We start from the raw sequence: 16,505 nt of genomic DNA, 5'->3' as shown, positions 1-16,505 counted from the left end.
TTATATAAAAATGATGCCACACACCATAACAGGTATTATATGAAAGGTGTTTATTGGTTAGAGAGGGAGAAAGAAAGGAGAGGGAGAGAGAGAGAGAGAGAGAGAGAGAGAGAGAGAGAGAGAGAGAGATGGTGGGGGGAGTGGCATCCAGACAGAGAGAGGGGAAGAGCAAGAGAGCAGGATAGGAGGAGCGGGTCAAGAGCAAGAGAGTAAGAGAAAGGGGGAGTGGCCAACAGGTCACATTGTACCTGGCCCAGATGATGTCATAGGATGCAGGTACTGACATAGAACATTGTCAGGATCCTAAAGGTCCCTAAGGGAAGGTCAGCTGAATTGCCTGCACAACATAACATTCCTTCCTTTTTGTTTAATTAAAAAATGAGGAGCTTGGGCTGCTTTTCATGTAAGGCAAGTTAAAGTACATAAATGAAGGTTCACTGGAAGCAGCTCTTGGTTGCCATGCAAGAGGGAGAGAGAGAGAAACAGAGAGAGAAAGAGAGAGAGAGACAGAGAGTTGGGGAGAGAGAGAGAGAGAGAGAGAGAGAGAGAGAGAGAGATTAATAACAACAAAATGTCCAGATTACGTGGTGAGGAGAAGAGGAAGTCCCTGCCCTGGAAAGTTCAGGGTCGAGGGTGGAGTTTGCCAGCCATGCCCAGCAGCAGATAGGGACTGAGGAATTCTGGGAGAACCTGGAGCTACTTGTTCTGGGCCTGAAGCACACCATTCCAGCCTTTTGTTACTAATAAGTGAATAACATATTGGGCTGAGATTCTCTTCTGACTACTTCCTGATGACACTGGGGGCACTGTGGGAGGTCAAAAGGCTGAAATGCTGGCCAAGTCCAGGAAGAACAGGCTGTTTTGATGCTGTCCAGGGTCTGTGAGAACATCAGTGGCTGGGAGGGAAAGTGCAGGTTCAGCTTGATGGAAGTCTGTGAGGTCAGACTAGAACACTTGTTGTAGCTGCTTTGGTGCTGTTGTAGATATAGGAAACACCTGGGTCTGGCAGGATATTGGAACATATATATAGACAAAGTTAAGTAAGTTATGGAGAAAATTCCTTCAGGTGTATGTTTAAACTTTTGGGAGAGCGAACAGTGACAAAAGAAGAAACTTGAACATAAGAACTTCCATTTACCTTATTACTGACAGTAATTAAAAAGGTTTTGCTTTGGATATGTCATCTAAGGAAATTGAGGCCAAGTGTGTAAGCCTAGAGGCCCTTAAAGCGGGCACGAGGTGTAAGAATATGAAATTATCTAGGAGGCATCCCAGCGGGGAGCCTGGAGGTATGTTGGAAGATGCAATTCCAATGGATGAAGAAAGAAAACTCAGTTCTGCCAGTCTTTGGGGTGTCCCCACAAAGTTCAGGAGAACCAGGCACAGTGACACAGGCTGGTAAAGCAGGTCATCATCGCAAGCAGTGCCAGAGGCCACAAGGAAGACTCCCAGGAGACACACCTTACTTTAGTACTAGGAATTTCCAACGGTGTGTCCAATGTGCAAGAGGAAAGGAAAAGTCAAGAGACCATGTTGACAAAAAGAAAAGATTATTCACTCAAGGGTCGACAAGAAGGAAGGGTACCTCCATTCCTCAGTGAAATGGAGAGATACTCGTCAGTCTCTCAGACAAAGGGGAACGTTTATGCCGACCATGGAAGGGAACTCCTCAATCTGCTGGTGTTGGATGTGTGGATGATTGGGTAGCCAGGAAAGAGGAGTCCCAAAAGGAGGGAAAGATGGGGAGTAACCCCACCCACTGAGATAGACAATAGGTGCAGTACTTATCTGGTACCCAACTGACCTGAGAGGTGGATTCGGGTGGATTTCCTGCAGCTTACAAGAATCCCTCTTAAGTTTTACAAAGGAGGTAACACTTTAGACATATTAGCATTGGACATATTACATTAAACATGTAATATGCACTGAAATATGCATTGTAGAAAAGGTAGTAGACATATGCCTTTGTGTTAACAACAGAAACATTCTCTAAGGTGAGCTCTGAAAAGGCAGAAATCTTTCTTGAAGTAGAAGGGAGAAAAGCTCACTGTGATCTTAACTTTCAGTATGATTACACATTATGGAAGGGAGGCTTAACCAATTTTTAAGTTTGCATTTACTAACCTTAAAACACTTTCTTAGACCCTCAAACTTTCATAATTTGCATTAACCAAACTTAAAACATTTTCTTAGATCCTCATAACTTCTGTATCCTTAGGTCTTGTATCTATTATTTATTATGAGAGACTGTTGTGAACATTTATTGTCTTTTAGCTAAAATAAAAGGTTACATCTGAGGCCTGTTTTTTTCAGTCTGATAGCAAACTAGACTGTCTAGACCTGACAATAGCAACTCTAAGAGTGAGGCTTAAGTCCTGGTCTCCTGCATATGAAGAGAACTGGAAAGGCATCTGAAGTCTCCTAATACAGAAGTTGGCAACATGACCTTGGGACCCGAGTGTGAGGCCAAAACAGACCTGCAATGTTACCCTGGGCTGGACGAGAGTGGCGGAGGTCACTAAATCCAGCAGCCATTTGTCCTCCGCCAGGTCAAGGATCTGTAAGTGTCTGCAACTGTTGTGCTGGTTGAGCCTCCATGGCTGGCACAGAGGACAAGCCTGCACTGGAGCATTTTGACTTCCAGAGGTCAGTCTACCAGCAGGTAGTCATGGCTTGTTTAGGCAGCGATGGAACCAGAGTTCTTCCCAGCTGGATTTGAAACAGTTACCTGGCAGAGTTGACTTTTGGTTATACCAGGAGGGGGGGGATGGGGTACTGCAGATCTCTCTCTCTCTCTCTCTTTCTTTGTTTTTTACCTGCAGGAATGCTGACAGCCTCAGAAGAGCAGCCAAGGTCTGCTGCATAGTTTTTGCTGTAGCTGAGCCTATTGGGAAGGCTCTCAGGCTTTAAAAACCATTTTTTTTACCAACTCCTTCCTGTGGGGGGGGAGGGGTTCAGGGACCATCCTCAGCTATTTAACTAAGATAGCAGTGCAACCATGTTTGCATCTGTAGGACTATAAATATATTTTGGACATGGTAGAGGAATTGATCATCTATGAAATGAATATTAACTTGCATTTGTAGGACTTTAGGTTTTATTCCTGTAAAGTGGTTGTAACCTTAAAAGTCATAAACATAGTCCATTTAAGCAGGAGCATAACAGTTTCCTTTATGATTTAGTATATAAAAAGTTCATAGCTTATAAAAGTCTAAGGCTATATAATAGATTTATAATATTACCATATTTAGAAAATAAGACCAAGCATATTTTATCATTTTGATAGTGAAGATATAGCATAATGACCAAGTTTTAACATAAGCAAATAAATGCCTCTAAAATTAATAGATCTTAATTTATAATATCCTGGAATTATATCATATAATTTAACAGTATTTAGGCAAAACCTTTTACTTACTAAACCTCGAGGAATGAGATTTAGAATAAGCAGCATTACATTTGTATTTCTTACACCAAATCTTTTGGCCAGAAAGACTAGTGGTGAATACAGATCACAGACAGCTTGTGGTGGGAGAAACAACATTTATTTATTATTTTAGAAATTGATAAAGACGTAGGCAGTTAGTCATACATTTTAAATTAGCTTAATTTAAATAGACCTTCATAACCTGGAAATTTTAGAGTCATATAAAAATTATTTTGTACCAGGGTTGAATCATATATATAGCATGTTGTAAAACTATAACTTCAAATTTATATAAAAATGCATATCCATTTAAAATGAGACTTTTTTAGTCTAAAAGGGGATAAAATAAACAGTTAGTTATGACTAAGGAAGTCTCATAAATGTAAAGCCAATGAGCAAATTATATAAATCATTAGATAAGAATTTACAGCATTTTAAAATACTTTTTAAGAGCAGAACATGCAGAAATTAGGAAGAAAAAAATTTTTTAAGCTGGGAAGTAAGGGCTTAGAGGTCAGAGATATTTTGAGAGCCAGCGTTTAGAATGCAAGGCTTGGAGTTTTGTGGGGTAGGGTAGGGGCGAGCATCTGTGAGGTTCCAGAGCATGGCATGCCTTCTCTATTCTAAAACTACTATGATGGCTTGCCATGCCCAGTGCATGGGTGTGGCGGCATAGGGTCGCAGGACCCAGGGCCTTGCTGATGGCGTGGAGGTCCCTGCAGGATAGCAGTTCTAAACTATCTGTGGGCGGCACGGCTGAGTGCGCGTCAGCACAACTCAAAAACCCTGCTCCACACGTAAGCACGCAAGTGAGGCGGGAAATTTAAAACCCCAATTCTTGGCGCCTGAGGCCATGGAAAATTTTAAAGCCGGTTGAGAGCAGTCTTAAAACCCTCCAAAAGGAGACCAACAGAGAAAAAAAAAACTGAGCCTTGAGGCCCCTGAAGAGAATGATACCCCAACCAAGGACAATGCATGGAGAAGACCTAAAACCCTGGCTTAAATGTAGCCCAGAGACTCAGTCTCCAAGTGGGTTTCCTAACACGGAGAGCAGGGGCTTTCTTTGGCATGAACTCAGTGGCTAGTTCTATGATCACCTCCTCCTGGGGGGAGCAGCCTTACCAGGACACAGAGGAAGACAATGCAGCCAGTTTTGATGGGACCTGGGTCAAATAGAAGGGGAAGAAGACCTCATCTATCAGTGGACAAGGAGAATGGCATAAGGGAAGAAAAGGAAGAGAGGGTGGGATTGAGAGGAGACAAGGGACAGGAACACAGCCATGATACAAAGTGAATAAACTGTAATAAATTATAATAAAAACAATTGAAAAAAAATTCTTTATGCTGTGTGGGCAGGTCCCTATGAGGCTTGACTCACCTACTAGTGAAGTCCAACACAACTGACCATGAAAGACCAGAGCAGATGAGTTCTGTTGTGGGCCACACATGGGTCTGAGAAGCCTCCAAAAGAGGGTCAGATGTGTGTGGCAGAGGCAGCAGGAGAAGAGGGTAGGAGAGAAAGATTTGTTGTGGGCGGGCATGTGAAGAGGGGTTCTAGCATGTCTAAACATTGCTAAAACAGCCCTCCCCAGGTTTTGGCACCAAATATTAGTGTGTGTGTGTGTGTGTGTGTGTGTGTGTATATATATATATATATATATAATATATATAATATAGTATATATACTAATTAATATATATATTAGTATATATTATATATGTGTGTGTATATATAGATAGATATAGATGTGATACCACACACACAACAGGTATTATATGAAAGATGTTTATTGCATGGAAAGGGAGAGGGGAAAAGAAAGGGAGGGGAAGAGAGAGATGGTGGGGGGAGAGAACAACCTGACAGAGAGAGGGGAAGAGCAAGAGAGCAAGAGAGGCAGAGAGATCAAGATCAAGAGAGTAGAAGAACATGAACTGATTGGCCTGCTCTTTGATCACCTCCCCCTGAGGGAGGAGCAGCCTTACCAGGCCACAGAGGAAGACAATGAAGCCACCCCTGATGAGACCTGATAGACTAGGACCAGAAGGAAGGAGAGGAAGACCTCCTCTATCAGTGGACCTGGGGAGGGGCATGCGTGGAGAAGGGGGAGAAAGGGTGGGATTGGGAGGTGAGGAGGGAGCTACAGGGGGGACACAAAGTGAATAAAGTGTAATTAATGAAAATTAAAATAAAAAATATTATAAAAAAAGAGAGTAAGAGAGCGGGGGAGTGGCCAACAGGTCACTATATACCTGGCCCAGATAATGTAATAGGATGTAGGTAGTGACATAGGATCTTGTCAGAACCCTAAAGGTCCCTAAGGGAAGGCCAGTTGAATTGCCTGCACAACATAACAAGTATGTACTCACTTATAAGTGGATATTAGCCATGAAGTACAGTATAAACGTACTATGATCCACAGAACCAATGAAGCTAAGTAACAAGGAGGGCCCAAAGGAGGATGCTTGAATCTCAGTGAGGAGGAGAAATAAATTAGACATGGGGGGAGGGAATCGAGCAAGGGAACTGGGTGGGGAGGGGAACAGGAAGGATCAAGCCTAGGGAGAAGTAAAAGAGACAGAACTGGAATCAGTTAGGGTAAAGCTCTGGGATGAGCCAGAAACTTAGGACAATGGAAACCCCCAGAAATCCATGACGGTGACTAGCTAAGAATCCTAGCAATGGGAGATAATGGAACCCAAAGTGGCCACCTCCTATAACTAAGAAAGACTTCTAATGGAATGATGGAGACACCAACCCAGCCACAAAACCTCCGACCTCAAATTTTTTCCTGCCTATAAGATGTGCAGGGATAAAGATGGAGCAAAAAGTGAGGGAATAGCCAATCAATGACTAACCCAACTTGAGATCTATGCCATGAGAAAGAGCCCACCCTGACACTATTAATGATTTTCTGTTATACTTGCAGTTGAGACCACTAGCATAACTGTCCTGTGAGGGGTTTCACCCAGCAGCTGATGGATACAGATGCAGAGACCCACAGCCAAACATTAGGCAGAGCTCAAGGAGTCTTGTTTAAGAGGGGGAGGAAGGACTGAAAGAGCCAGAGAGGTCAAGGACACCACAAGAAAATCTACAGAATCAACCAACTGGGCCCAGAGGGGCTTGCAGAGAATTAACCACCAACCAAAGAGCATGCATGGGATGAACCTAGGCCCTCTGCATATATGTAACAATTGTGTAGTTTGGTCTTCATATGAGACCCCTAACAGCAGGCACAGGGGCTTTCTCTGAGTCTGTTGCCTGTCTTTAGATCCCTTTTCCATAACTATGCAGTCTTACTTGGTAAGATCCCCACAGAGTGATGGAGACCTTTCTAAAACATAAAGAAATGACCACTTTCATTAGGCTATACCTGAAAAAGCTAGCTTACTCTTGGTGGAACTAACAGTAAAGGAGATTTGCTTTCAATGGCTTTTCTCACCCTTTAGAAATGATCTCACCCTTTGTATGTTAGCCATCTTCCCTGCACCTGAGTTTCCAGTGCTTCTGAAAGAGTCCCTGGCTTACAAAACTCCCTAACCCTGCTTTTCCTCCCTAGGGAATGTTCTGAACCTTTTCTTTCCCTTCTCAAAACTTAACGGCTGCTGGGTCCCTTTCACAAGGACCTTGCTAAGTGATTAAGGAATTCAATCAACTATCTCAAGCTAAATGTTAATAGCTTCATTTGTCTCTCTATTAGGAGATAATATTTTTAATTTTAACACAGGCCTTCAACATATTAATTCAAAGGAATGACTAATGGCTGTGTGGGTAGGAGTGGGGGATGGGGAGATTTTGATAATCACATCACACAAGCAGCTGCTTTGAAAATATCCCCACTTTCAATGGTTTTATGCAAATCACTCACTGTAGATTTATTAAAGTAAATGTTTTGTATCTGGCAAGAGATGCAAAATTGGCTGGGAGTATGTGATGAAATTATTTGTTTCTAATTATTTAATGGTTACCTTTATATATAACGTATGTTGATCCTATTAACAAAATTAATCTGGGCCCATAAAAAAAAAGATGTTTGACAGATTTAGCTGGAGGTATTTAATTAAATTAGTCTGAAGCCGACTCACCACACCACAGGCCTACAGTATGAAAGGGACAGCTCATGGGCTATTTCTTTTCCAGCTGAGAAAGTAAGGGGGAGGGAGTGACTACAGATACTTTTCTTCAGAGAACAGCACAGAGGCCAGTCTGTTTCAGAAGGGAAAAAAAATCACAGAAGGGTGATTTTGTTGTACAAGAGCATCATTGCTTCTGCAGAAGGGGACCTTATACTGCTCTCAAAATAAAAAAAGCAGCTACTTGTCTGAAATCAGAGGTTGACTAAAGACTTTTCAAACCAAGCAGCTCTTAACAGGATGGTGAGAAGAAAATCACTTTTGGCATAGTCTTCTCAATAGGACACTGTTCTGAACGGATTCCATAAGCTGCTAAAGCGAGAGTGGTTCAAAATAATTATGGTCCTAATGTGGAGAAACAGCGTGATGTGCCTGGTGCATTTTAATTTTTTTCTTTTATACTTGGATACCGTTTTCATCAGTTTTATAGCTTTTTTCAATTGTTATAATAAACATGTATGTTTGCTATTGGCATTGTATTGTTCTTGGAATGTGCCTTCAGGTCCAAGCCTAAACTTTACTGCTGCCAGGCTATTCCAATCAGCAGTTTCAGTTACTTACAGTCTGACTTCCACAACATCACACCATTCCTGGTTCTCCTACCATCTCACTACCTGTTCTTTGGATTCTCTTGTTCCTTCCTCCTGTTTTTTTGCCCCTGAATGCTGTACACTCAGAGCTTGGGCCTTGGCACCCCTTTCCATAAATACTCTCTCCTATGGGACATCCTCTAGTCTTACGGGTTTCCAGTGTCATCCATATACTGGTGGATCCCAGTTTTATTTTCCCATCTCAGGCCTCTCCCTTGGGTCCAAGCTTGCATATTCACATGGGTATTTTCCATCTCTATGGGGCTGCTTCATAGGCAATACTAATAATGTGACCAAAAGCTCTTACTTTCTACACCCACCATTTCATTTAGTGGCATCACCCAACTATTAAACCAGACGCTGGGGTGTCATCTTTGACATTTTCCATGCCCCAGTACTCAACATGTACCTTATAATTGAGTCAGGTTTTCATTTTCTCACTTATACTTGCATTAGTCACTCTGGCCCGTGATCCTTTCAAAATGGAAATCTGATCATTTCAAGCCTCATCCCCTGCTGAAAATTCTTCAGTCCCCTCTCATTGCCATTAAAAGAAATTTCAAATTCTAGAGGGTATACAAGACCTGGCAGTAGCTGTTCTCTGCCAAATGCTCCAACTTCATCTTATCCAACTTCCATTTTTGCCCACGGCAATCACTAACACCCCTCGAATGACAAACCATCCTTAGACACCCCCAAGAACTTCACATACTCTTTTTCTTCTTCTGGGATGTGAGCCACTCTCCACAGGGCTGACCAGTGTCTTCTCTCACATTACACAGTACCTGATTAGATATCTTTTCTAACCACTCTACCTAAAGTAGCTCCTTCTCTTTATCTCCATCACCCTCTAATGTAGTACCCTAGTCCTTTTTCTTTCGGAAACTTACCACTAGAAAAAAAACAGCACATGTGTTTATTTTATGCCCTCTTAAATTCACACACAAACACAAATATGCATTCCATGAGAGTAAGAGTTTTGCCTGTCTCTATCACTGGTGTATTTCCCACACATCAAACAGTACCTGGATCATACTAAGTGCTACGATTTGCCACATAATGTAAGCTGATAAAAGAGTATGGTTCAGAGATGACCTTTGCAACCTGACCTATATTTACCCTAATTTTCAATCCATAATGAGAACATGGAGAGATTCTCTTGGCAGAACTAGTACAGTCATAACAGGTTCATGATGGCCAGACACATGACTCAAGAGCCTCAACTGCCTATATTCCAATTCTTAAACTGGCTCTATAAACTCTAGTGTTATGAGAAACTCTAGTGTTATGAGAAAAAAAAGATTTGATCAAACGTGTAGAAAATGCTATAGACTAGCTCTCTCTCTGAGACTCAGCACACATTAACATACTGACTATTAAGAGTTCTGTCAGACACACGCTGGAGAGGTTGTGGAGAAAGGGGAACCCTCCTCCATTGCTGGTGGGAATGTAAACTGGTACAAACACTTTGGAAGTCAATCTGGTGCTTTCTCAGACAATTAGGAATAGTGCTTCCTCAAGACCCAGCTATACCACTCCTAGGCATATATCCAAAAGATGCTCAAGTACACAACAAGGACATTTGCTCAATCATGTTCATAGCAACTTTATTTGTAATAGCCAGAACCTGGAAACAACCCAGATGCCCCTCAACAGAGGAATGGATGCAGAAATTGTGTTATTTTTACACAATGGAATACTACTCAGCAATCAAAAACGAGGAAATCGTGAAATTTGCAGGCAAATGGTGGGATCTAGAAAAGATCATTCTGAGTGAGGTATCCCAGAAGGAGAAAGACACACATGGTATATACTCACTCATATAGTCCTATAAGATATGATAAACATAATGAAATCTATACACCTAAAGAAGATAAAAGAAAGAGGACCTGGGGTAAGATGTTCAATCCTCACTTAGAAACATAAATGGGAGGTGCATGTTACGTAGGAGAAAACAAATAACAGGACAGGAGCTTACTGCCAAGGGCCCGTGAAAGACTCTACCTAGCAGTGTATCAAAGCAGATACTAAGACTCATAAACAAACCTTCGGCAGAGTGCAGGAAACCATATGAAAGAGGGAGGAGTTTGTATGATGTGGAAAGAACAGGAGCTCCACAAGGACCAAATATATCTGGGTCTTATCTGAGACTCACACTCCACCAAGGACCATGTATGGATATAACGTAGAACCTCTGCTTGGATGTCGTCCGTGGTAGCTCAGTAACCAATTGGTTTCCCATATTAAGGGGAACAGGGACTATTTCTGACAGGAACTCAATGGCAGGCTCTTTGACCTCCCCATCCCCCCTCCAAGGGAGGAGAAGTCCTGCTAGACTACAGAGGAGGGCTTTGCAGCCAGTCCTGAAGATAGCTGATAAAACAGGGTCAGATGAAAGAGGAGGAGTTCCCAATCAGTAGACTTGGAAAGGGGCAGGGAGGAGATGAGGAAGGGAGGGAGGGTTTGGGAGGGAATGAGGGAGCGGGAATACAGCTGGGATACAGAGTTAATAAAATGTAACTAATAAAAAATAAAGAAAGAAAGAAAAAAAAAAAGAAACTAGACAATTGAAAGCTTAAATTGCAATTTAAAAGGCCAGTTCATAATAATTAACCACTACCATGCATGGAGATAACCTAGAACCCCTGCACAGATGTAGCCCATGGCAGTTCAGTGTCCAAGTGGGTTACATAGTGATGGGAAGAGGTACTGCCTCTGACATAATCTGATTGGCCTGCTCTTTGATCACCTCTCCCTGAGGGGGGAGCAGCCTTACCAGGCCACAGAGGATGACAAAGATCAGACTAAGATCAGAAGGAAGGAGAGGAGGACCTCCACTATCAGTGGACCTGGGGAGGGGCATGCGTGAAGAAGGGGGAGGGAGGGTGGGATTGGGAGGGGAGGAGGGAGGGGCTTATGGGGGGATACAAAGTGAATAAAGTGTAATTAATAAAAATAAGTAAAATAAATAATAATTAACCACTTAATAATGATTACACTTGTTCAGTGTGTGTGTGTGTGTGTGTGTGTGTGTGTGTGTGTATTTGTGTGTGTACACATGCCATGGCATGTGTATGGTGGCCAGAGGGGACATCTTGTGGGAGTCAGTTTCTTTCTTCCACTATATGGGACCTAGGTGTTGAACACTAAGTTTTCAGCTTTGGTGGAAATCACCATTACCTGCTGAATCATCTCACTGGCTTTTAAAACTGCAATTAAGCTTACAATTAATCTGGGTTCTTTTAGGAGGTCCTCCTTATATTTAACATGTGCTGTTTTTGGTAATATCACATTACATAAACAATTTTTACTATGCCTAGTAGTCTCCAAAGACAGAAGTCTAAAAAAAAAATGCTATTTCATTTGAAGGCTTGTGTGTATACTTAATGAAAAGCTGTATTTAGAAAGGGCTTATATGATTTTATTTTGGTGCCTGAAAGCATTGTATCACAATATTTATATGCTTCAGAGGTCATTAATGTCAACTGGGAAACTGAGTCACAGTGATATTGTGTAGCTTATCTATTCATCTATTTTACTTAATAGTTTTCTCAGCCTTTTATACTTGCCAGTACATTCAATTATCATCTAAAGAAGAAAGAGTAACTGGCTTGGACATGATTATACTGGCAGTAGGTGGGATCCTGTTGCTTTCTCTTAGGATTCTGGGTTACTGCTATCAACAGAATTTCTTTCTATTCTTATTTCTCTGATGGCTACAAAGTAACTAACAAACCCAGGAGTCTGAAAGTAGGTAAAGTCAGGTTACAATCAAGAACTACCAATTTTATCCTTTGTAAACCAGAACTGGAATAAAACAAAAGTCTACCTTAAAAAAAAAAAAAAAAAGTTCTGTCAGAAATAAAATATTTTTGTGCTTTGTTTAATATTTCTCCCAACATGTTTGACCATGAAAACACTTATGTTTTATGCACTTATTAGCATATTACAGGGGGTGGAAATTAGATCACAGTAAAACACTTGTTAAATGTATGTAAGGCACTGGATACCATTCTTAATAACACAGTAAAACAACATCTTACAATTCCCAACAATCTTCAAAGAACAGTTTTGGAAGCACTGTCATATAGATTGTGTGTGTGTGTGTGTGTGTGTGTGTGTGTGTGTGTGTGTGATTGATATTGGTCAATGTTTTATTAAGATCTATAGCAATAAATCCTAATCAAAAGATTCACTTGTGAAATGAAGTAGAGCAGGGTGCAAGTTTAAAATAAGGCTAAGAGGTGGCTGGAGAGATGGCTCAGCATTTAAGAGCACTGGGTGCTCTTCCAGAGGTCAATTCCTAGCCCCCATATGGGCTCTTCTGGTCTAACTAATGGAAGTTTTGGTTTCTTTAAAAACTAAGTTACATTATGCAAATATATTTTTGTTTTAATCCCAACTGTGGGATTTTAGTCGGACTACAGTTTGTCCACTACTGTTAACTGTCTCATGTGGCCGTGGCTTTTGCCAGCAGGCAATGGCCTACCTCCTGCCTCATGTGGCATGGAGAGGGGCATGGTCTAAGACTCTGAGGATATAAATTGAGAGCCCAGAAAGAGGTGTGGCATTCGTGTTGGCCTGTGGCATTTAGTAGTTTGAAGAGACCAGAGAGACATACAGTGTGGAGGTATGGAGCTGACAAACAGAGAGAAACACATTGGGGCACAGCAGCTTGGAAGAGACTACTGGCTGTCATTGCTGTTGACAGATATTGCTATAGCTCCCAAAGACCCATCGACCCTAAACAACTGGGGTCTGTGCTCCCTCTCCCCACTAACCTTCTCTCTCCTACATAGGGTTGGGAGGTTAGAAGGGAGGTGGAGGCCTAAACACCCCAAATAAAGTAGAGTTTTTAAAATGGGCACTACAAAAAAATAAACACTAATATCCCTAAAATAAATAAATCTTTAAAACAAGGCAATAATTAGAAACAGTACATCAGCCAGGTGCAGTGGCTAATGCCTGTAATCCCAGCACTTGGGGAGGCAGATACAGGTGGATCTCTGTGAGTTTGAGGCCAGCCAGTTCTACAAAGTGAGTCCAGAACAGCCAAGGCTACACGAAGGTACCCTGTGGAAGGAAGGAAGGAAGGAAGGAAGGAAGGAAGGAAGGAAGGAAGGAAGGAAGGAAGGAAGGAAGGAAGGAAGGAAGGAAAGAAGGAAGGAAAGAAGGAAGGAAGGAAAAGAAAGAGAGAGAGAGAGAAAGAAAGAAAGAAAGAAAGAGAAAGAAAGAAAGAAAGAAAGAAAGAAAGAAAGAAAGAAAGAAAGAAAGAAAGAAAGAAAGAAAAGAACATCCTGTTAATATAGTACTGAGTGAACTGGCCTACAGTGGGTGAACAGAATTGCTCTAAATTCATTCAAATGTCAGAGGCAATAACTCTTTCTATGTCACTGACAATCTGGAAAAGATTGATGAAGGGGAGATAGTTCAGTTGGTAAGGTGCTTGTCATACAAGTATGATGTCTTGAATTTGCTCTCTGGACCCACAGAGAATCTGGACAAAGTGGTCCATGCTTCTAATCCCAGTACTGGAGAGATGGAGATAGGTAGATCCCCACGGGTTCACTGGCCAGCTAGCCTAGCCTAATTAGGATCCACAGGTTCTAATGAGACTCACTCAAAAAATAAGGTAAATAGTTCATGAGAACTAATGTCTAAGCTTTAGGTAACTCTTGCCTCCATGTGGATGCATGTATCCACATGTTCATATACACCTGAACACAAATGAACATGCATACATACATGAATGCACATAGATATCCACAACACACTGTCAGTGATCCTTAGGAATACACAAAACAAGGGAAAATATTAATATTAAAAAACTAGAGATGAGCAGCAAAGAAAGGTGTGAAAAGGCTTGGTGGTGCCTGTCTTTAATCCCAGCACACAAGACACAAGGAGAGGCAGATCCCTATGAGTCTGAGGCTTGCCTGATCTACACAGCAAGTTGAAGGCCAGCCAGGGCTATATAGTGAGACTGTTAGGATTGTACATCAGCGGTTCACAAATCATGCCACATGACTGGTTCCATGTGGGAGGTTTTATTAAGGGAAGGGGGAGAGGGTCACAGAGACCATCTCTTGGCAGGGTAGGAGACAGAGAGAGCAGGTGGTGCAGAGTTCTCTGGTAAGGTGACCCAGAGCATGCACAGATGGTTTCAGGTGGTCTGCAGGTGGCCTCAAAGATGCCTGATAGCCCATTTGTCAGGTCCCTTGGAGCTGGCAGTAGATGCCTGCTTACAGATCCCAACATTCCTCCCTTTTTTGTTTTATTAAAACACGAGAAGCTAGGAAGGAAGTGAGTGATGGTGAGGAGGACATTGTGGCAAAATTTTCTCTTCAAGATACATCCTGCTGATTAGGTGTGTTGTCATTCTCAGGGTATAGCTGGTCCCCACCATCAGAGTTGACTGGAAGATCATTGTCATCTGGTTCTGTATGTAGAGGTTGATAATCCTGTAAGAGTAACTGGTTAATGGTTTGGCTAGAGAATTTTTGCTTTTGTTATTGGAAGAATGTAGATAAGTTAATAAGCAGGGTGCAAAAAGCAAAAGCAGAAAGATGAGCAAAAGAGGTGTGAGGAAGGGCAAAATCCATTTACATATTGGGTTCTTTCTCAAAGGCCCAAGAGCCAGAGGCCTCTAGCTGTTTCCTTTGCTTCTATAGATATGTCTGGAGTTGGTGGATTTTGTCTTTTACTATACCCGACTGGCTGACATAAAAACAGCATTTCTCCTGGAGGAAGATGCAAAGGCCACCTTCTGAAGCTGTGAGGAGATCCAATCCTCATTGGTTTTGAAGTACTACTGCTGCCAGTGAGTCGATCTGTCCTTAGAGTTAGTATTCTCTGAGCCATTTACTGGAGGTCCTGGATGAACTGGGAAGAAAGCGGATAATACAAAGTTAGTGAAGTGGCTAGTCCTGCTCTTCCTGTCCCGACAGCTGCCTGTAACAGCCAAGAGGGGAAAGATTTGAATTGCCCTCTTACCCTGCTGGGCAGCTATTGAGTCCACGACAGGGATTGTTAGGGTCTCCTTTTCATTTATCACCCCCCAGCTTGGAGAAGAGGAGCACCAGCATACAAAGTTCTGACCAACCAGCAGGCAGAGGATGGTAGACCTGAGTACCACAAAGAATCGAGGTATTATTACTATTAGGGCATTGGGCCTGAGATGAGGTATCAAGGATTATAGTTTTATTACAGTCTAAGTAACTTAGCATTCCTACAGAGTGTTTCCAGGATGCCTTGAAAATGGTAGGGGGTTATGGCAACAGTTCCTCTAAAGTTTCAATTCAAGAATGTGATGGGGAGTAGCCAGAGTTAGGTCGAGGAAGAAGGTTTGAAATATTAAGAGGTGGGCATGGTTGGAAAGTAAGAGTAGAGTCTTCTATTAGAGCCACCTGGAGGGAAAGAACTCTGGAAGGAGGTAGAGTTTGTAAGCCTGTATATGTTAAAAGGTGAGACAGATTGTGAGTAGAGAAGACAGTACTGGGTGACCCAAAAGTTAGTTTTTTGGACTCTCGACTAAGGAGCTCTGCAGTCACTAAGACACGAATGCAGGTTGCCCATCCTTGGATTGTCAGGTCTAATTTCTTTGACAAGTGTGCTACAGGTGAAAAGTAGAGTTCCAGCTGGTGACCCAGGGCTCCAAGAGCATATGCCTCTTTTGCTGTTACATAGAGGGAGAAGGGACGGGTTAAGTCTGGGAGATGTAGGGCTGGGGCCGCAAGAAGAGCCTGTTGGAGCCTCTGAAAGAGCTTAGTAATGGGATTAAGAAGGGGTTCATGCAAGGGGTCTAAGACTGCCTCATATAAGGGTTGGGCAAGAAGGAAAAGGAAGGGACCAAGGACTGTAAGAAACCATCCTTGAGATCCAGAACTGAGAAGTGGGAGGTACCTGAGGGGATAGTAGAGAGGAGACTATAGGGGTTAGCCACAACAGGGTGGAGGGGGACAACTGCAGAACTGAGAAGCTGGAGGTCTTGAACCAGGTGATAGGTTTTGTAACTCCAAGTATAGGGGTGTTAAAAGGAGAGGAACTGGGGCAAAGGAGTTTTTTTTTTTTTTTCCTTAGAAGGTCATCTGTAATAGGCTTAAGTCCCCTGATACTCTTGAGAGGAAGTAGGTATTGACCTTGGATGATAAACTGCGTGGGATCCTGTAACTGAATGACCACAGGGGAATGGTGCCTAGGGACAGAGGTATTTTGGACATCCCAGACTTGGGGGTTCACTTTGAAAGGCTGGTAAAGGAAGTGCCATGTCACAACTGGTAGGTAGGGTAGCTAGGAGAAGGAGGAGAGAGAACTATGGCGAGCTTGGGGTCAGGCGAATGGGTGGAGCAAAGGGGG

Source organism: Meriones unguiculatus, chromosome X (assembly GCF_030254825.1).
Source record: "Meriones unguiculatus strain TT.TT164.6M chromosome X, Bangor_MerUng_6.1, whole genome shotgun sequence".
NCBI lineage: Eukaryota > Metazoa > Chordata > Mammalia > Rodentia > Muridae > Meriones > Meriones unguiculatus.
Note: the sequence above shows the minus strand (reverse complement) of the source record.